The sequence below is a fragment of the Cebus imitator genome, unplaced genomic scaffold, assembly GCF_001604975.1.
Source record: "Cebus imitator isolate Cc_AM_T3 unplaced genomic scaffold, Cebus_imitator-1.0 Scaffold65, whole genome shotgun sequence".
Taxonomy (NCBI): Eukaryota; Metazoa; Chordata; class Mammalia; order Primates; family Cebidae; genus Cebus; species Cebus imitator.
Genome location: NW_016107380.1, coordinates 7728301 through 7751167, shown reverse-complemented (window position 1 = coordinate 7751167; position 22867 = coordinate 7728301). Strand labels below are relative to the sequence as shown.

Below are 22867 nucleotides of genomic sequence, written 5' to 3'. Positions count from 1 at the left end.
AAACTGAATACTAGGAATTTAATTGTATCCATATTGACTTGAATTGATTTTCCTCTTTTCTGATATTATTGTTTATTATGTACCTACTGAGTTCTCAAATGTTTATTGAGTGAACACACTGAGTTTTGAAAGTTACCCCGAGTCGCTTTAAGGGGCTTTTGAGTGGTATTTGTAGAAATACACTACATTACTTTATATTCCTTACCTCTTTCTTTGGGCTTCTGTAAAACATATCTTTGGCTTATCCTAGACTTGCTGAGAGCAGCTTAATTATATCTGCTTTCAGAAACGTGGGAATCAACCAATCCAGAGTAACAAAACAAGCAGATACAGTTGATCCTGTGACTTCAAGGATCAACTTCCTTCCCAAGTGGCATTGTTAATAAATCTTGACTCACAGGACTAGCATAATGCATTATTTTTATAACTAATGCATCAAAAAGTTATTTGAACCATATAACCATATGATTTCTAAGGTCCTATAATCCAAATTCGAAGCGGAGGAAACATTTCTTGTACTTTCTAGTGAAGTATATGAAAAGAAATGAAGCACTTTTGGTCATTAAATAATTACTTCCACCAGTTCATACGTAGTATCAGGTATCAGGAATGTATTATAATAGCTCATCTCTTCCATATTATTGAAATACCATTTGCTGATAACTGGAAATAAGCAAGAATGCTAAAATTGATTGACATCTAATGTGGGTCGTTGCTTGTTAAGGGTCACCATTCACCAATAGAAGATGTAATTTGAAATGTTCAGCTAGCCATCTTCATATGAATTACAATAAGCTGAATTTCTCTCAGTATCTTTATTAAAGATGCCTGTGCCTTGGGTACAGCATATTTGCAATGGACCAAGCTGAAGCTGTGTAAATGAGACACATGCTTTGTTTCCATCTTTACTATTGAACTATGCTCCATAAAGTCTTCCTTATTCCTCTTCTACTAATAATCTTGCCTCTTTCTGAATCCACATGACATTGATTTTATAGCTCATTTGTGCACTTTTCTTGTCCTTTATTCTTTTAGATTTCTACCAAATTGTAAATATCTATAGGGATAGGAGCCACTCTTCATCATCCTGTGTCTCCTGCTATGACAAGCATGTAGCAGGTATTCAGTTATAGACTCTCTGAATTGATAATGTCTTATACAGAAATTAATAATGACAATAGCTTCTTAATCCCAGGAATAATTACACCATTGTCACTAAAGTTAGAAGAGAACATTTAATTTCAAATTTTGAAGTCTTTATAAAAGAGATATTATAAGCTGATTTAAAGTGGATCTTTTTAGCTGTCACCAAAAGCATTTATTACAGTTAAAAACTTGATCCGTTTATATATTCATGCATAATTTATACTCCACCCACTTCCAAAAATTAATTGAAGAGGCCACTAAGGTGATGCCAATTAAGGAAATTACTAAAATGTCAGTAACAAAACTTACCATAAAAGTTTTATTCCCAAACTCATCCTGGTATTTTTAAATGTTTATAGGTTAAAATGTTAACCACATTTAGAAGAATTATTTCTGTGCCAAATAGAGTTTGGGAAGGCTTATTTTAAACTAGTTACTGGTTTATCACATGTTTCTATCTCAAAGATAGCGTTTCATATTATTTTTCTTTTAATTTCCACTGTTTTGTATATGTTAAGAACTATAGAGTGAATTTAAATATGTATTAAAAAACCTAGGTGAAAGATACTTTATATACTGCCTTCAAATGAATCCAAATAAGGAGAATTTCAAGGAGTAGGGAAGTTAGCCAAACACTTTTCCATCTCAGGAAAGCCATAATAACAAGAATTATAACCTGTTCCTATTTTTCTTAATAGGTCATATGGGGTAAGGGCTCCAAGGAAACAGAGGGTTCTGTTCTAAGAGAGAAACTTGAGGCAAATGGAGACAAAAGGAGAGGAGAGACCCCAAGGGCAGTAGTCACCTACATTCCCTCCATCCAAGGCACACTTGCCAAATTGCATGATTCCAATGAGCTCTGCACAATTAACCTGTCCAGAGGGGTTGCCTGGCTGATGTTTAACTTTCCACCCTGTTATGTTGAAATGTACAGTACATCTTGAACATGTTATTTAAATTGAAAATGAAACATTTGGACACATCAGTACAAGACAGGTCCCGCTAAATATGGGAACATGTTTACCCAGGTGGGTTCAATCATAATTTCTACTCTTTGAAATAAAATTTCAATCTCGCCTGCAAAAACTAAAAATTAATTTGAGTTTTCTTTAAGGAAATGTTTTCTCACAGAAAGAATCATAATTCAGTTTTAAATATTGGATAATTTGATTGAATGCCTTTATACTGAATGTGCTAAAAAGGGTTTAAGATAGGATTACAATTAGAATTTATTAATAATAAATTTCTATAACTGGAGTTATATATAAGGCAAATCCTGTTGGTCCAATAAAGATAATCACGTGATAAAAATAAAGGAGTTAGATATAACTTTTTGGGATGTACATTGCCCATTGGCTTTTAGAAGGCACACGTAACAAAAGAACTTTGTCATTCATAAAGAAATTGATAGATAATTGGGCATCAATGAATAATGGGAGTGAGAAGCAAAAATTAAGGACTTCATTTTCAAAGTCAATGTTATTTATCAAGCCCTGGAAAATAAACCTCTGTTTACTTCTAACACACCAAATGAAATCGCTGCCAAGTATGAGATACTGTGATAACCTGGAACAGGAAGAGAAAGATCTGCTTGTAGACTAGAAAGAGGTCTGGTGTCCTGACCTCTCTCTGATAGCTGCCAACATTGTTGGGTCTATGAGTAATTTGGTAAACTAGTATGCTCCTTCTTAACATCCCCACCAAAAAAGTCATTTTTCCAATGTAAGTTCAGTGCCGGTCAGCCTGTAGGAGTTTCAGCAAAGATGAGAATTAAATGTGCTTGCAGGCAAAGGCATATCGGAAACATTGGCTAAAAAGTAGACTCATTGTAACCTGGGAATGGAAATAAGGTCTTACGAAAACACTTAAAACGTTAGGACCAAGCAGAGCTTTCTACTGGTAAATAAAGGCTTCTCTTGTGTACAGACGGAGCTGCTAAGCCTTTAGCCTTAGTGTTCTTGGAGGGGCCAAGGGAAAAAAAGGCAGAAAGGGAAAAGAATACAAAGAGGATTTTGGCCAAAAAAAAAAAAAAAAAAAAGACAGCCTTATATTTGGTACTTCCTCCTCCACCAACACTCCTTCCATTACATCCCCTAGCTCACCCTAGGGTCTCCTGAAATCTAACCCAAGTGTTCCTTCTTCTTCAGTTGTACCAATCTTAACCTTCTGTGAATGGTGTCTTAAGAATGCCTCACACTTTCCCATATGTCTTTCTCTGCATCTGGTATATTTTGTGTGACTAGCTTCAAACTCAATGCCAGTTACAAGAAGTTTAACTGTTAAACAAATAGAGGACAATTCTAGAGAGACTGAGCCTAGAACATGCCAAACAACAGGTATGTGAAAAAGTGGGGAGAGAACAGCCTATTCTCCTTGCACTGACGAACTCAATCTAGTGACAAGCCCAAGTAGCAGGGTGGATTAGGGCTGGAGGTGGAGCTAACACATATGAGCCTTGGTTCATATGAACTTGTTCATACACGAACAGGTTGAGGACTGGGTCTCCGCCAGAAAAGAAAAGAACCATCCTTGGTTCCCAAGACAACTACTCCCAGCCATAGTTGCCTGGGATTGGTCTGACCAATGCCTTTCTAAGCACTCTGTAAGACCTTATAATTTTAGCACTAACACTCACAGCCTTGTCCTATTTTTGTGCACCTGTTCCTATCTGACCAGACTAATTTTTTGCTTCAAGACCTTCAGTTATCATCATTGTTACCATTTATTGCATATTCACTGTATGCCTGCTAATGCGTGAGGTTGTTTACATATATCCGCTGTGATCCTTGCAACTTATATTGCAACTGTAAAGTGTATGTTGCTGTCCCCATTTTACAGATGAAAAAAAGGAGACTCAGAGAGATTTAAAAAATTAGCCTAATCATGCAAAAAATGTTGGTATAGCTGAGAATCAGACCAAATCAGTCTGGCCCCCAAGTCAACATTCAGTGCACCAAACCTCAGACTACCCAACAGGTCCTCAGTGTGCTTTCCAAAGCCTTCCATGATTCCGCTGCTCTTTCCTTCCAACTCCATTTTGACACTTCTTGTGGAGGCAAGACTTAAATACTTGTTGTACACCATCCCCCATCTCTTCAATGTGTTTATTTATGCTCTTTCTTTTGCCTGAAATACCACTCTTCAAACAAGCTTAGCACCTCCTCCTCTTTCCAGATGTGGTTTCCTCAAGAAAGACTGATAATCCTCTCATACACACAGCAGCCTAAGCCATCTTCATCAGATCACTTTCAGTAGTCCACTGCCACAACAATCAACTTTAGATGTGTTCCCACCTACACAGTAGCCTTATAAGGTAAGAAACATGTCTTTGCCATGTTTACATCTCCAAGACTCTGAGAGTCCTTGTTGAATGGGACTCATCTGAAATTTCAGAAGTGTTTCCCATTTGTGTGTGTGTGTGTGTGCGTGTGTGTGTGTGTGTAGAGGAGGAGGAAGGAGGGACAGTGTGTGCTTAATCTTCTCAACTAACTTTCATATTTTTTGAGAGTAAGGTTAATGTCTTCTTTCATTAGTATGCTTGTCTTTCAAAGCTCCTTGCCTGCCGCAGACAGCAGAGTCAATGGCCATATTTTCACCCATGAAGGTGAACTGAACTATACAGAAGAGAAAGGTGTCCACGGAGCTGATAGCAACAGAGAAAAATGAGAATTTACTTAGCAGGTGGATCTCACCAACTTGCAGAAGGTTTAAGAGCCTAACAAAATTGAACAATATAAGGTTAGACAATTAAGAATAAATATTGAACCAAGACAGCTTAAAGGGGAGAGAAAAGTAGGTATTAATAGGCATTTGAAATGAACCACTTACTTCAATTTAGGCACTAAATTTAGTAATGCTTCCTGGCAATTAAACAAAGTCAGAAGTCATTCAGTACCAAAGCTTACCAATATTCATTCACAATGGTTTAAACATATAAGGACTCATTCCTCTCATGGGGATCTAAAGCAAGTGGCTGCCGGCCCTTATTTTGTAGCTAGATCATGTCAGGGCGAGCATCTCTGCAGGTTTCTTGGGCCTTTCCTCGAGGCTCTCATGCTGCAAGATAGCTACTGCTGTTCCAGACATCACATCCAGGTTTAAGGTATGAGGAAGGGAAGGAGGCTTAATAAACCATGTCTGTTCCTTATGTCAGCAAAAGCAAAAGCCTTTGCAAACCACTTCTTACGTTTTACTGATTGGAACTATGTTACATGTCCACCCATAGCCGGAAGAGGGTTTTAAAAACATGTCTCACTTGCAGCAGGGCGCATGGCTGCCCAGATCAAAACTGGCATTTTGTTCGCAAGGAGGAAGAAAGTAATATGTACTAGATTAAAAATTGCACTGATTGCAGATTGTAGTTTTCATTGTCTGCCAACAGGCTTCATGTAAACCGCAGAAGAAATTTATTACACACTTTAATAAGCTGATGAACTAATAAATACATGTTTGGTCACCTAACTGGATGCTTTGGAAAAAAACACAAACTTTTATTTTTCTGCTGATAAAAGTACCTTTGAAAATTTTGGAAAATTTATGAAATTATAAAATACAAGATAGTAGTGACCTATAATCATGTCCCCCAGAGATAGAATATTTTGTTTGAATGCTGTTTTTCTAAAGAATGCAGTTATATATATATCATTATAGAATATTTCGAAATTTCTCAGCGAGATATAATTAATATCTCATAATTCTGCCATCCATAAAACATAGATCAACTTTGATCATTTTGAAAACAGACAATAACTTTTCACAAAATTTTAAATTGTGTACTTTCAAAAATACAGGCATTTGACTAAAATTATCTATAAAGCATAAATAGCATGGCCAGGAATTTGTGTACAGAATTTATTTAATCCATCTTCAATCATTGGACATCTAGTTTGCATGCATTATAAAGAACCCTAGCATTAACATTATTACAGGTGAATTTAGGGACAAATTATTATTCTTTCCTAGGGAATAAATGTTAGAAGTAAAACTCTAGTGGCAAATGTATTAAACATTTTCAAGATTTTTGATACATGTTACCAAATTCCATAGGAAACAATTTGGCTGTGTCCCCCGCCACATCTCACCTTGAATTGTAATAATCCTCATGTGTTGAGGGTGGGGCCAGGTGGAGATAATTGAATCATGGGAGTGGGGATTCCCCCATACTGTTCTCATGATAGTGAATAAGTCTCAGGAGATCCAATGGTTTTATAAATGGGATTTCCCCTGCACAATTCTCTCTCCTGCCATCATGTAAGATGTACCCTTGCTCCTCATTTGCCATCTGCCATGATTGTGAGGCCTCCCCAGCCATGTGGAACTGTGAGTCCATTAAACCTCTTTCTTTTATAAATTACCCAATCTCGGGTATGCCTTTATTAGCAACATGAGAACAGATTAATACAACATGTCAGAAGAGTTCTACAATTTTCATCTTATTAATAAAGTAAATAAGGTGGCCATTTTTCCTGAAACCTGGGTAATGTCTGCATATATGTTTGTGTGTGTATTTATATATACTTATATATATCTTATCCAATTGCAAGGTTATATATATCTACATGTTATTATGTATATATAATATACATACATATGAGATCTATAGCCTTCCAGTTAGGTAAGTTAAAAACTGATATTTAATAATTTTGCTTAAAAATTTGTATTACTTTTACGAGTAAACATGTTCTAAAGTGGCTTATTAAAAATGTGTGTCTTTTTTCCATATTGCCTGTTTATATACTCGTCCATTTTCCATTGAGATAGTTATATTTATTTGTATTTGTAGCTTTCTATATAAATGGTAATTCTTATTTATGAAATAAGAATACACATATAATAGTCTGGTTTTGGATTTCTAATTTTGTTTATAGTAGTGGATTTCTCTCTTTAATTTTAAATATAGATCTTTTTGGAAGCCTTTAAAGAAATACCCATGGGTAGTATATTTTCAAAGCCATTGCACATATGACAAAATCTTTCTGTTGTCTTTACATATGCCATGGATGGCAATTATCTGGGTATATAATTTTTCGTTAACATCCTTTAATGTCAAAACTATAGTTTTGACTTCTGGAGTTGTATACAATTCTTTGTTAACACACTTTTAAACTTCAAATTCTAGTTATTTTTCTATTTGGCCTCAAGAAATTAATGTTGTACACAAGCTGTCTAAAGTTAGCATGAGATGGTTCCTTTGTAACTAACTTTTCCCCCATGTGTCTTGGTTTTTAAACATTATCTTTCAAAAAGGGAAAACCCCTGCGAGGTAGTTTGTTAGCATGAAGTCTTCTCTTTCTTTTTGGTTAAAATTTAATATCTTGGGGGCACAGTGAGCATGTTTAATCTGTGGATATGAATCTTTTTAGTGCAAAAAATATTTCTTTAGCCATGTCTTGCTCATTGCTCCTTAAATAGGAATACTCCTTTAGGAATACTGGTAAACTTTAGGTGGGCTTTTAATACATTGTCTTATGTTTGTTCTCAACTCTTTTTGTCCTTTTTAGCTACATTCCTAAGAGTTTCCAGTGTTTTCTCTATGTCTTTGATCCAGTTTTCTATAGTATTGATTCTGACCTTCATTCTTTCCAATGATAATTCAGATATGTCTATCGCACTTACAGTTTTCTTTCAATTCTACCCTATTTTACTCAAGTATTACTTGGTTTTCATCCTGATTTGTTTTTGTCTTTTCTATCTTTTCATGTCTTTCTGCTCCTGTGTCATGGAAGGCATGTCTACTTGCTGCCTGTTTCAGGAGCAAAATCTGAAATACCTTCTTTTAGCTATAACAGTAATTTTTCCCTATGTGTCTTTACGATAATTTCCTGATTCTGTATTATTTTTCAAAAATTCTCACATATAGGATAGACTGACATACTCAGCATTTCCAATTAACAGGATATGTGATTGGCCTCAGAGCTCTCAGTTATTTAGTGTTAATATGGCAGATTCTATTAGCCCCTTGTCCAGTGTCTAGGTAGCATTCAACTGGAGTAGTTATGCTAGCTTGATGCAATAGCTTTTATTCACAGTACCTGGTTCTTTGACACATAAATTTGAATGCCATTGACCCTTCGAAAGCTTTGCCATGCCTTTTCCCCCAAAGGTTTGTGAATGCCACCTTACTTCCACTTATAGAACTGCTGAAAATGTGGCCATCACAGACATTTACCAAAGAAGTTAAACTAGCAACCACTGCTAAGGTTTTTGAGCTGGCTGGCCACAGAGAGGATGACCTTCTACTTATAAAGAATTCTTCTCTTTAGGAAAAAGCAGAATGAAGCAAAGCAAAAATAGCAAATCTCTACATTCACACGTGGGCTTCAACTATGGGTTTAAATTGACACATCTAGCTAAATAATAGGTAATGTATACTCAGGAGCATAATAAATCTAGGCCTTCTCCTATATGATTCATCTATTGATTATTGACTATAGTGTATATGGGATCTTGGTGGGGAAAATTGTAGTTATATTTTAATAAAGACTTTGGTACTTTATTAAAATACTTGAATTTGAAAATGTTTTCAGTAGGTGGCAGGTCACAGCCCAGCTCAAAGCAGATGACTGAATGAGTACAGATCGTTTTTTTGTTTTGTTTTGTTTTGTTTTGTTTTTCAAGAATAAACCTGAAAGGGGTGGGGAGCTGAGATGGAGTTAGGGTACTCTCTTCTTCCTATCTCCAAGAGGTAGCCTCTCTGAATGGGAAGAGCACATGTTGCTGAGAAAGCTCTAGGTGGACAAGTCAAACTCCAAATTGAAACCAGGCAGCACGCCCCAGGGAGCAGCTGTATCCAGCGGCACTTTACGAGCTTCCAATTGTGTCCACAGTCTATTCAATTCCAACACACTATGCTTATTTATTACTATACTTACAGCAATTGGGAGTTCTACTCTACACAAAATTCCTAGTTTTCACAGACAGTTGTCTCAGTGCTTGGGATATATATAATGAGAGAGAAGTGTGCAGACACAATGATTATTATATCATTGTCCTTATTGTCCTGAGCTGAGCAATGAACTAGAAAGCAGAATGCCTACATTCTAATCCAGCTTTGGGCCCTGTCTGACCTTGGGAGTGTTCCTGAATCACTCTGAGTTTGTTTCCATATCTGGTTGAACGAAATCATCTCTAAAGCCACTTCAGCTGTAACATCCTATGATTCTCTTTTCAAATAGAGAGGACAGTCTTCCTCTTACTGGACACTAAGAGGGTTTACTTTGCAAATGCGGCTCTCAGAATTCTATAGTTGCTCGTTTGAATGTGAACAGAAAATTTGTTTATGATGTTCTTCTCCATACTGTAGTTTGGGATAAGAAGGGTGCATTTTTTTCAATATGTTCAACTTTCAAAAAGACATGCTGGAGGAAGTCAGCCAATTTCTGCCCACACAACTTCCAAGTGACGTCAATGGAAGCAGAGCACACAGATCTCTAGGCAAGTTTTGGCTCATTATGTGAAGGTTTTTTTTTTTTTTCTTTTTTTAAAGAACAACTGCAAAAATGATTTCTCTCAACTCAAATTACACAATTTGTTCTTCTTTGTGCCCTGAGTCAGCAATAGTCACAATGTGGAAAATAAAGCAATATCTGCTTTTTACACATCAAATAAAATTGTTCATAGTTATGTGAAACACAGAATGTTTGAGATTCTTAAGCAATATTTCCTCTTGCTGTGGCATCTGCTTAATTTCAATATAGAAGGTTGATCAATGATCATCAGAGGGACAACTGGAAAAACATACCTACTTATTCTTATTTTGATCCTAGATGTGTTCTTCAATCCTGCAATTGATGTTGTATATCATTGGCTTATTGCTTAACCATTGGAAGTATTTTAAAGGACTTACTTGACAAGTAGATATAACTGGCGTTTTGTTCTCAGCTCAGCTTTCACAAGCAAGCCAAATAGATCTGTTGCTATCGCTAGAAGGAGAAAAATGGCTAATAGAAATGTAGCTGTGAGTATATAATAGGGACATATTGGCTCAATTATCACAGCAACCCTGTAAAGTTGATGTTGTTACTCTCCTCATTCTACTGATTGGGAAACAGGATCAGAGAGGTTAAATAATTTTCACAAAGTCACACAGCTGAGCAAGTGGTATTTGGATTCCAAACCAGGCAGTCTGGTTTCAAAATCTGTATTCCTAACCACAATGCTATCCAGATAATAATGTATTCTTCCATTCAAAAAGTATCTAATGATGCCTAATTATTCTAGGCTTTAAGTAGAATCAGTTACTAGGAATGTGGAATAACGACATGAGAACAAAGGACAAAGATAAGGGAGGGAATTCAGATTTTGTTTGTACCTAAATTGGCCCAAACACTGTACTAGACAATTCACATCTATTTTGTTTTTGCAAAAACTGTATAAGGAATGGCTGTATCCGTGGCATTTTATGGATTAAGAAACAATTTTAGGGAGGTTATCACTTGCTAAAGATTGCACAGCTGGTAAGGCTTGGTAAAGGCTTGAATTCTAATCCATTTGTGTTTCTACCACCTACACTTTCTCTAATACGCTGCCTTCTGGAGCATGTGTAAGTGAAATACAGTTTAGTATCTGAGCCAGAACGAGGGGCACACAAATGTACCCCTAATATTGGGGAAGCTCTAAAAATTGTTTAGTGGTGATGTCAACCAAAGCACATTTCTACATTTCAGAACTTCTCCAATAGTATTCTTCTGTGGTCTGCATGGCCCAAACTGTGCTGGAAGGACTGCCTCCAAGTTCAGACCCAAAGAGGTCCGTGGATAAATAAGAACATAATTCTGATGAATAGCACACATATTAGAATTAAAATAGAATCAAAACATTAAATTCCTTTTTAAAGCAATAAAATAGTTCAATATTTTATGTACAAAATCTGGTAATTTTAGAGAAATTAATAGAAAACTTTTGCCTAAACTTGCATAGTTTTTCATCAGTATGTACAGAAATGAGTAAGGACCGTTCTGTAAACATTAAAAGGTGAAAGACGGGTGAAATATGGAAGAAAATAGTTTTCGTTTTTCCCAAGCAAAATGAAATGTAGACTTAGAGTTACCTGATTTGTCCCTTTGTTATTTGAATAAAATCCTTTTCCTAAAAAATATTACCAACTAAGTGAGAGGCAGTTTGGGCTTAAATTGTCCACCTTTCAGAGTTTGTTCACATCACACCAAATGTCTTATTTATATTCAACTACCACAGGGAATGGGCAAGAAATTGTATGTTTAAACTGGACTTTTTCAAGGCTTTTAAGGCCAGAATATTTGCTTTGCCAAAGACTAAATTATTGCAAAGTGGGGCAAGCACCTGACCTTGTGGCAAGTCAGCATAAGTAAATATCTCCACCTGGAATTGGAAACCAATGCTCCCAAGACCCCAGAGCATCATTTATTAGTCTGATGGCAGCTGTCTGCTTGTTGCTGGCTAAGCCTGATTATACATATGAAAAATGGGGATCACCCAGAGATTCTCTCACCCTAACACATAGTCTACTTTGCTTGTGTACTTGCTCTTGAAATTTCGTTACCTTCCATGCCTCCATGAGCCCTTGAAAACCCAGAAATACTTATAGACAACAGATTACCCCGGTCCACACTTTCTTCATTTCTAAATGGACATTCTGATTACATTTCTAACCAACTTCCATCCAAAGGTTCTCAGTAAATTTTCTTCGCAACCATCTCATGGTCTTCTAATAGTATGATTTTAACTATAGTATGACATGTCAAATATTATGATATAAAGTAACTTTGACATATGTAGAGACATAGTCTTTTAATCATAGCATCAACAAAATTTTAATGCATTTTTTAACTTGTCTGTCCTTCATGGGATATACAGGGTGTCTGAAGAGGACTGTGTATACCCAAGATCAGAGACTGGCTGTCCTATCCATCCTGCATGAGTAACACAAGATACAACTCACTGCTGTTCATTAGCTTCACAGAGTTCATTTACCTTCTGTGGGAGTGAAATGTATTTGTTCTTTGTAAAGCTGGGTGACAGAACTTTTAGGATTCCTGGAAGTCATATTCAGGGTTGTTCATGGGCAGGCAACCTATACAGTTGCATAGGGTTTCACACTCAGAAGGGCTCATGCTTGGTTTCACGTTTTGCTGTCACCATCTTGAAATCATTAAGAACTTCTGAACAAGGGGCCTTGCATTTTTATTTTGCACTAGACTCTGCACATTATGTGGCCAGTAGTGACCACATTATAATGTCAGTGTAGCAAATACAGTTGATTGAAAATAAAAGAACTAAAATTAAAAATCAACCGACACTAACATATTTGAGAGTTTTTTCCAAGTAAGATATTGTATTTAGTAACTGTACGTGAATTTTATTTTATTTTTGGTAAAATAGTCCCGTTTTTTAGACTGATGTAATTCTTCATGTGTCCAGATACACGCACACATGCATACACACACACACATAAATGGTTGGGCAATGAATAAATTTTTAATAGTTGATAAGAATTGAGCAGGAGGGAAGTGAAAAAAGAGAAACACCAGATTCCAAAGTCTTTTAACTTAGTTGTGGCTAAACGCTTAAAACATCCAATACTGTCCCCTTTCACTTTAATCTTCACATTGCCTCTTTCTCTTTCAGAGAATTCATATTCCTGTCTTATTCATTTTTGGATTATTGTAATTTATAAAAATATTGCAGACATGCAGGAAGTCTCCAAAGTTGAGCTTGAACATGGCCAAACATCTTGGAAGCCTGGTACCTGAATGCCAAACAGTCAGCCAAGCACAGCCCATCTTGCCCTGTCTTTCTTTCTCTGTGTGGGTGTAAGGGCGTGGGGAGTGGGCCAGCATGACGCTAAAAGCACTACGCAAAAGCCAGCATGAATCCCATGCCTTTTTCTGGACAGAAAGGCCTGATTGTGTGGCAGGCAGCTGGAATGCGTGCCGGTCACTTTTGGAGTGGTGTTCGCAGGCATCATTTTGCTGGATTGTTTGAGGAGAAGTAGAAGGACAGAAGGGAGCTCTCCTCCCTGTGCCGCAGTGGCCCTGTAATTTTCCTCCTCTTCTTTGTTCAAATTATAAAGAAGAGTCCCACATGTTCAGAAAACTGCAGCCCAGTTTTTTCAATTGGACACTGCTGTTTCAAAAGTACAACCTTCTCTTTCTGGCTGCTTAGAAGTGACGGTTCAGGAAGTGTGCCCAGAATGACATGGGTTAGGGAACCCCACAGGCCAGGCCGATGGTGGAAACTCACAGGAGATTTTAGTCAGGATCTGTGGATGAGGCCCATATTAGGACAGTAAAGAGCTAAAACAAAGCATTTTACAGAACTTACTGTATAAATGGTCAGAGAAAAAGCCAGAATGATTTATGCTAAATTAAAGTTTATTTTAACAGTTTCAGATTCTTTAAAAAACAAGCAAAATCTTTACCCGTTGAACACTTATATATCTACTGGCTATAATTTTACAAAGTTAGAGAAACTCTAAGCTCAGCCTTTGTCCTGCTATGTGATATTTAGCCATTATCCCATCAGTCGGGGTATCAGTCTTCTGAACAGTCGTCATTTTACACCATTTCCAAATGGACAATCACTCACAGCTCTTGCCCACCCAATCTCACCTACCAAGAATAGAGATTATACATATTAGAAATGTCTTCCCTATTTTGTTATTTTTGTTGGATTTTATTCTTCAAGTTAGATCTGAAGTTCTGGATTAGACAGAAATTCTCTGCAAGCACTTGCTTGACTAAATGCTATGAACGTACTTATATAGTGTCCTGATGTAATGACTCATACAAATACTTTTCATAGCAGAAACATTTACATTTCTTATTTTGACTCAAATGTTAATGAGACCTTTTTTTTTTTTTAATCCTCTAGGCTTTTCCCAGGATGTCATTGTGGAAAGGTAGTTAATGAGAAATCGTTTGAATCTAAATGCATGTTTACCTTTCATGTTATATAGTTGGTAGGGTAACCAAACTTAACCAGCTCAACTGACCCCTTATTTCCCACCTACCCATTCTTCCCAGCTCATGAAAAGCTCTGAAATGACATGGCAAGGTCAGAGGAAAGCAACTGATGAATGCTGGTACTTGGTGAACTGTAAACTCTGTCTCCTACATCAGAAATTCTCTTTGAAATCTCTGCTTAGCTCTCATTTGACCTCCTAGCTACAGCTTTATGCTGCTGCTTTTTGTAAAATGCCTGGAGACCCTCCCTGCACATGCAGGGTTTAGGAGTCAGTCAACAATCTAAGAAGACTTGGTAGAGAGATGTTGACGTTCCTTCCACCTGGCTCTCTCTTCTTTGGGAATACCTTCTATTTCCAACTCTTCTAGCAGCCCTAAACTCTGACCTTTGTTTCCTTAAATCAGTAAAATTGTGCCCTTCTACTTGGACTCTCTCCCCTGGCACCCCATAGAAATACAGAGTTCGCTTTCAAGGCTCATGCTTCTTCCAGTTTCTGCTTGCTTTGGTTGCTCAGCGGTGCTTTTAGTAATTATTGGTTTATATTTTATGTAGTTTCTATAGTTGTTATCAGATGAGAGTTAGTCCAATACAAGCTACTCTGCTACGCTCAGTCCTGCAAATCTCAAATTACCATAAATAGTAAGAATTTTAGAAAATTGCTGGTTAAAAATTGAATATACAACATTAACTGTTTCTATACATCTAGAAACAGCAGTTAGACAATGTAATTTTCATTTACAATTTAAAACAAGGATATAAAATACCTCATATTTCTAAAAATACATGCAATACTCTTGTAGATAAAATTATAAAACTTATTGAATAAACAGTTTTGAAAAACTTTAAAGAAAACCTTAATAAAGAGAGATCATGCTCTTGGATAGACTTGATATCAAGAAGATACTCATTCCTCCACAGGGAGGAAATGTACAAATGATTGAAAAGGCATGTCTTATCAAAGGAAATAAAAGAGGGCCCTTAAACATTTGGAAAGATGTTCTAACTGAAAATCTCAAAAATGCAAAATTAAGTTCTTAGGAGATGTTACTTCATACTTACCAAATTGGCAAAAATTTGAAAATTAGATAATAGTTTGTGGAGTATTATAAAGAAACAAGAAGCTTCATCACCTGTTTTTAGGAGTGTAAAATTGGTCCAACTTCCTTAGAAACTATTGTCATCATCTATTTGACAATTCAGTAAGTTTACTCCTAGATATTTACCTAGAGAAACTTTTACATGTATCTGTATAAAAACATTCGTAAGAGTATCATTGCTGATGTTAAAAAACAACAACAACAACAACAAAACACTGGATGCAACTCAAATGTCTACCAATAGGACAAAGGATAAATACATTGTATTATATTCACACATTAGAGTACAATACCACAGGAAAAATGAATAAAATGCAGCTACAGCTCTAACATGGAGGAAACTTGAAAATCTAAGTTTGGAAGAAAGAAGCGCAAGTATCCAATTTGTTTCCATTTGCAAAAAGTTCAGGTAACATGCAATAATATGCGACTTGGGGAATACATATATAGGTGGATATAGTGAGAAAGAAAAGGAAGGGAATAAGATAAATTTCAGAATGGTCAAAGAAAGACCAGCATCAAGTTGAAAAGTCTGTTATAGTATGAACCAAATCACAGAGAATTTACAAACAAATTCAGTTTACCTTGTATCTCCAGTACCTAGAAATACTTGTCTTTTTCAATTATTAAAAACTAATCTATGCATGATCAAGATAAGTGGATTTTGTTAGTTAAAACATTAAATTATCAAAGTGAATTTGGGATCTTATTTGGATCATACAGAGTATATTCTTACCAACTTATTAACTTTGGATCTTCTGTTAGTCATGATAATATTTGAGAATCCAGCTATGTTCTATAAGTTTGAATATAAATGATTTTGTGTTTTAAATGGTTGTGGGACATGTAAAATTGTGGTTAAATTACTGTGAAATTCTAAAAAGAAAAAAATTCAGGAGTGGTCATTTTCTCCGGATAGATGAAGAGGAATGCGAGTGTGTAGAGAAATAGAAGGGATCTCAGAGGTGTGTTGCCGTCATATCTTCTTTTGTGCCCTGAAGATGGGAACATGGGTGCTCTGTGATCATTCTTTAAATTGTACATTGATATTTATGTATTCTTCCTGTAATCCCAGCACTTTGGGAGGCTGAGGTGTGCGTATCACTTGAGGCCAGGAGTTTGAGACCAGCCTGGCAACTTGGCAAAACTTTGTCTCTACCAAAAATACAAAAATTAGCTGGGAGTGATGGTGTACACCTGTACTCCCAGCTTCTCTGGAGGCTGAGGCACAAGAATCGCTTGAACCTTGAAGTTGGAGGTTGCAGTGAGCTGAGATCATGCTACTGCACTCCAGCCTGGGCCCCTGCCTCCCCCCCAAAAACGTATATATTCTTCTCTGTGTATGATAGTTCATGATAATCATATGTTTTTTTTATATTTTTTATTTTATTTTTTATTTCACCAAGTAGAATTTTTAATTGCTTTCTGGAGTTGCTCTGGGAAGATGAAAGTGTCTGGGTGAAAGGGGCCTAGTGATAGGGTGGGGTCCAGAGCCCAATGCTGGTGGAGACAAAAGTGCAAGATACAGCATTGCAAGGTCAGCCCCCGTAGACTGGGATCCTCGGCAAATGCAGGTGTGTTATTGGGACTAGCTCTAGGCTGTATAGCTCACGTCTAATTCTCCAGCACTGTGAGCCAGTTAGTCTTGAAATGGCGCCCTCTACTGCTTACATATGCAAGACACTGTTCCTGCTGCTTGCTACCTAAAATCCCGACAGGTGTATTGCTTTTGTAATGTCTGTGGGAACAGGTGAGGATGTCCAATAAGGACACTAGAAATACTAGTTTGAAATTTAGGAATGGTATCTGACATGAGATATAGGTGTTACCAATATACAGTCATTTGTGAACACAGATAAGTTCACTGGAGAGTAGGTAACTCAGAGTCTGAACCCCAAAACGTACCCACTACAACATCCAAGGGGAATCCAGCTCCTCACTTACCAATACCTGTGCTTAGATGGCGTTGGGACAGTCTTGTTAACCGCAGATCCCACTTCCTCTACAAGCCAGTATTACAGTCAGCACTTTAGAGCTGTCAGGAACACTGACGGATACATGTAACTATTCACTAATTGTTTTTGCTTTGTTTTGTTTTTCACTTTTAAAGACTCTTTTTTAGAGCAGTTTTAGGTTCACAGCAAAATTTGGAGGAAGGTAAAGATATATTCCCTATATGCCACTTGCCCCCACACATGCATAGCCTCCTCTGTTATCCGCATCCCCCACCAAGTTTGTTACAATTGATGCACTTAAAATGGCACATCAATATCATCCTAAGTCCATAGAGTTCCTTAGGGTTCACTTTCGGTGTTGTACATTCTATGAGTTTGGAAAAATGTATAATGATATAAGCCCTTCTTTATAGTGCCATATAGAGTATTTTCACTGCCTTAAACATTTTCTGTGCCCCAGCTACTCATTCTTCCTCCAGCCCCAACTCCACCCCCTTCCTTCACCACCCCCTGCCCCCCCACATCTAACCCCTGGCAATTTTTAAACTTTTTAAATTGTATTATCTCCACACAGCCAAGAAGATTATTCTATGATAATATTAAAGAAAATTTCCCCAGGAGTAACCCCATATTCTTAGAAAATATCTGACCATCATTCTGCATAATTAACCTACATTCTGGTCTCAGAAGCATGACTAAGAAGGAGTTTAAAAAAATAGATTGGTGGGGCATTAATTATGTGGTTGATAGCACAAAGCTCTACCCTGTGTACATAAATCTTTCACAGGAAGAAAAATATTTGAAATGTAAGAATTAAAAAGCAAAACATTTGGCTATAAAAAGAGATTCAGTAATTACAATGAACATCTCATTAAACATAGCCTTTATTTGCAAGAAGGCTGGGAGAGCTCTAATTAACTCATAAGCTGTCCCTCTGAATCATTAGCTGTGGCAGGAAAATTCTAGGTGATCCATTAAATCTCCACACGCACACTGTTCAGGGAAAAATATAAGCAAACCCTAATTGCCCTGATTTTTGATGGGTGGTGAATTTTCTTCAGTGACCAACTGGATGACCTTGGCCACCAAGAAATATACCACAGGTCGTGTATTTCCTCTCTCCAGGGGAAAGTGAAGTCCTCTTTTTCTGTAACCAAGAATATGATTTTCTCAACACTCAACAAGTAGTTTATTCATCTTTGAACAAACTTTTAAACCAATGTGATATAAACAGTTTACAAAACGTTATGGTAGACTTTAGTTGCAAATCCTTGAGTTAGCCCAGAAACACTCTGCTGTTTTATTATGTCAGTTTCCTAAGTCTGTGTTGGAATATGACTTTTCACCATACTATCTTTGTGTTTTTGTGTTTGCTGTGTATGAGAAGACGTGGTCTAACTGTTAGGGGTCAGAGGCTGGATCTATGCAGAAAACCACAAAAGTCCAAATCTGCACTATCCAATATGGTAACTACAAGTCTCCTGTGGATTTTGAGCTCTTGCTCTGAATTGAGATGTACTGCAAGATTTCAAAGAGCTAGTGAAAAAAAGTAAAATATCTCATTAAAAAATTATATGTTTGACTACTAGAAATATTTAGCTACTAGAAATTTTTTAATTTCATTTGTGCCTTGCATTTGTAGTATACATTATATTTATGTAGAATGGCACTAAGACAAGTGGCCACTTTGAGCCCAATGTATAATGGAATACTTTTTAAAAGAAGTCAGGAGTCCTGGAGCTATAGAATTTTCTAGCTGGAAGAGTCTTCCAAAAGTAAATGGTGTAAAAGTGCTTATATTTGTGCGACATACACCTCACTTTCCACCACACACAGTAACACATATAAATGTCCATGCAGGCAATACTGTGACCAGCATAAGTGACGAGTTGCTATACATTAAGGGTTTGGAATCACTGGCAGAATCTCCTACCTAGCACAGTTTTCTCTCTTTATCCCTGGGTTCCATATCAGCAGATTTAACCAATGGCAAAATGAAAATATTAGGAAAAAATGAAAAATACAACAATAAAAAATACAAATTTAAATACCAATAGAGTGTAACAACTATTTACAAACACAGCATAGCATTTACCTTTAATTAGGTATTAGAAGTAATCTCAAGATGATTTAAAGTATCCAGGAGGATGTGCGTAGGTTATATGCAACATATATATGGGTGGTGAATTTTCTCCAGTGACTGACTGAATGACCTTGAGCATATATTAGGGACTTAAGCATCTACAGATTGTGGTATCTGCAGGGCTTCTGGAACAAATCCCCTGTGGATACCAAGGGACTGTATTTCTAAATATTGGGGATTTAAAGGAAGAATATAGCTGAAAGAAGAAACTGGGAGAACAAGCAGGAGAAATCATTGGCAGAATGAATGGAAAAGTGAAGAGCATTCCAGAAAAGGAAAATAAAATGAACAACAGCTGAGAGGAAAAAATAAGCATGGGTCTTTAGGAGAATAGTGACAGTTGGGCTATTAGTAACAATAATTAATATCTGAAAATAGCCCTTAATTTACATAGATGTCATCACAGGCATTATTTCATTTAATCATCATAGACATCTATTTCTATCATTCCCATTTTGCAGATAAGGGATGAGGCCCAAATTTAAAGAGCTTGCCCAAGATCACTAGTCAGTAGTGCCAGAATTTTAGGGGACCAACCATCCGCATCCTGTCTGCCCTGGGCTGGGATTTTCAGCACTCAGGAATTCCAGTGCTAGAAATGGGAACATCCTGGGCAATGCAGGGAAGTTGTTCACTCTACACTTGAATGCATATCTTCTGACGCTAAATCCCACTCTCTTTGCATTGTTAATAATGACAAACAGTTACTGGACGCTTTGTGTGTACCAGGAGCTATGGAATAAGAGCTTCACATAATTATCTTTTTAATCTACAAAAGGACTTTATAAATTGAGTATTGATTTTTCTCTTCCTCCTCCTACCATCCAACATAGTTCAGATATAAAAATGTAAATTTCCCAGATCACTGATAACTTATCTAATGAATGTCATCACACAGCTGGTAATGGCTGGATTTGAACTCAGGCCATTTCAGTCCAGGCTCTGTGCTGCTAATCACCGTGAAAGCTGCCCAGCCTGCTTTCTCACATGCTTACTAAGGCCCAGGGTTCCTGCTGGACCTTTTGACCCACTCATTTATTTTTTTCATCATGTTAGTATGAAAACATAGCTTGACTGGAATACAGCGCCCAGCTACTGCAGCCACTCGTGACTGCCTACGACATACGTCTCCTGGCTTTGATCTTGCCAGTCTTCCATTTAAAATGACCTCTCATATTAACATCCTACCAATGTCTGTTCCACCTTTTATTAGGTATCTTGATTCAAAAAGAGTTCATAAAAAGTAGAAGAAAAAAGAATTTCCTTTTCATTTAACATGTACTGGCAAGAATTGCCAGATAATTTGTCTTTAAAATTAAAACAGTTATGCTTTCTTGAATAAAACTCTAGTTTTTGTTATCATCTTTGATGTAATTTTTTAAAAGCTATTCTATGAAAGACTATGCATTATTTACATATAGCAGAACCTTACACCATTTGAAGCACCAGAACAGATATATAATGTGATTTCACGATATCATTCCCAGTATGAGAGTGATGAGCTTGTCAGTTTTCTAAGCCTGTGCATTCCTGGGTAAAAACAACCATGCCACTTTTTTTTTCTGTAACCCACACATCACTGACAGTGATTGACATACGTTTTCCAGAAATGTAGAATTGAGTGGAAAATAGTGTTGAGTGAGTCTGAGGTCTAACTGGCCTCACTGGCACAGGGTTGAAGCCAGAGGATTTTATTTCAGTTTCTTATTGTCTGTGGATTTAAGCTTTGTCGCTTCTTCCTCCTCATACCTCGACCTTCCATAGTCGTGTATTCTAAACAGTGTTGATATGCAGGTGCCACCCCAGAAAGAAAAACTAATTTTAGATATTTAAATTATTTACCTTTTCATTGACAGATAATTTATATACATTCACATTTGTCCTTTTAAAATCATTGCGTTTTGACAAGCATATACAAGTGCATATAGAACACAATCAGAATCTAGAACATTTCCATCACTTCAAAAAGTTCCCTGTGCTCCTTTTATGTCAACCCTTCCCTCCCCGCGCACTTCCCAACACCAATGTAAACTGCTTTCTGTCCCTCTAAATCTGCCTTCGCAAATCACAGAATCATACAGCAGATAGCTTTTTGGAGTGGCTTATTTCCCTGTGTATAATGCTTTTAAGATGTATTGCTGGCCAGGCTCAGTGGCTCACACCTGTAATCCCAACACTCTGTGAGGCTGAGATGGGTGAATCACTTGAGGTCAGGAGTTTGAGACCAGCCTGGCCAACCTGGTAAAACCCAGTCTCTACTAAAAATGCAAAAATTAGCCAGGTGTGGTGGCAGGCACCTGTAATTTCAGCTTCTCAGGAGACTGAGGCAGGAGAATCATTTGAACCCATGAGGTGGAGTTTGCAGTGAGCCAAGATTGCACCACTGCATTCCAGCCTGGGCTACAGAGCAAGACTCCATTTCAAAAAAAAAAAAAAAAAATCATTTCTATTGCTGCATGCGTCAGTATTTTTTTTTGTTGCTGATTATTCTAATGTGTGTATACCAAAATTTAATTGCCTATTCCCCAGTCGATGGACATCTGGAGTTTTGTCTATCACACATAAAGCAGCCAAACAGCCCATAAGTCTTCAGGTGGATATATGTTTTCATTTCTCTTGAATAAATTCTTGGGAGTGGAATTGTTGGGTTATAGGATTGGTGTATGTTTACCTTTATATAAAAGTGCCAAAGTGTTTTCCAAAGTCCTTGTAAGACTTTGCATTCTTGCCAGCAATATACAAGACTTCCAGATAATCCACATCTTTGCTGGTATTTGATACTGACAGTCTTTTTAATTTTAGCCATTCCTGTAGGTATGCCTAATAGGTGCATCTCATTGCGGTTTTAATTTGCATTTTCTTGTAAATACCACTAATAGATCTTTGGGGGGGATATAATTCGTATTTAGTATAATGTTTTCATGTGTTAGAGTTGGCTTAGTTTTGGCAAGTGCACACCCCTTAGGTAACACACACCATGTCCAGGTATAGGCGAGTGCCGGGTCCCCAGAAATCATCCTATCTTTTGTCCAGTCAAGTTCCTTCACCACAAACAACCTCTGTTACAATTTTTTCCACCATAGATTGGTTTCTCCTACTGAAGAACTTCATCCACGTAGAATTATACCGAATGTGCGTCTGTCTGTGGGCTGGCTCCTTTACTCAGCCTGACGTAGTTCGAAGGTGGTCTGAGCTGCAGCCTGGGACTGTTGTGTGTTACCTTTCATTGCTGAGTAGCTTCCCTCTGTGTGGATGAACCATAATTTGTTCAGCCATTCTTCTGGTGATAGGCACTTAGTTGTTGTTCTCAGTTTTTGTCTACTATGAATAAAACTGCTGTAAACAGTTTTATTTTTGTACAAGGATTTTTGTGAAGACATGTTTTATTTCTCTTGAATTAAGTAGCTAGGGGCAGAACTGCTCAGTCATAAAGTAGGTAAATGTTTATCTTTATAGGAAGTTGCCAAGCTGTTTTTCCCGGTGGCTTTCCCATTTTGCATTTCCACCCACAATCCATAAGAGTTTCAGTTGATCCGCATGCTTGCCACAATTTGTTCTGTTTTTCTTTTTTTTTTTTTTTTTTT

General features: G+C 37.0%; 1 protein-coding gene across 1 annotated transcript in view; it reads left to right on the top strand.

Moving 5' to 3' along the window:
- The window catches only part of PDE7B (phosphodiesterase 7B), a 336838-nt gene that overhangs the window by 38998 nt on the left and 274973 nt on the right, over positions 1-22867 (top strand). The gene's annotated exons all lie outside the window — the stretch shown is intronic.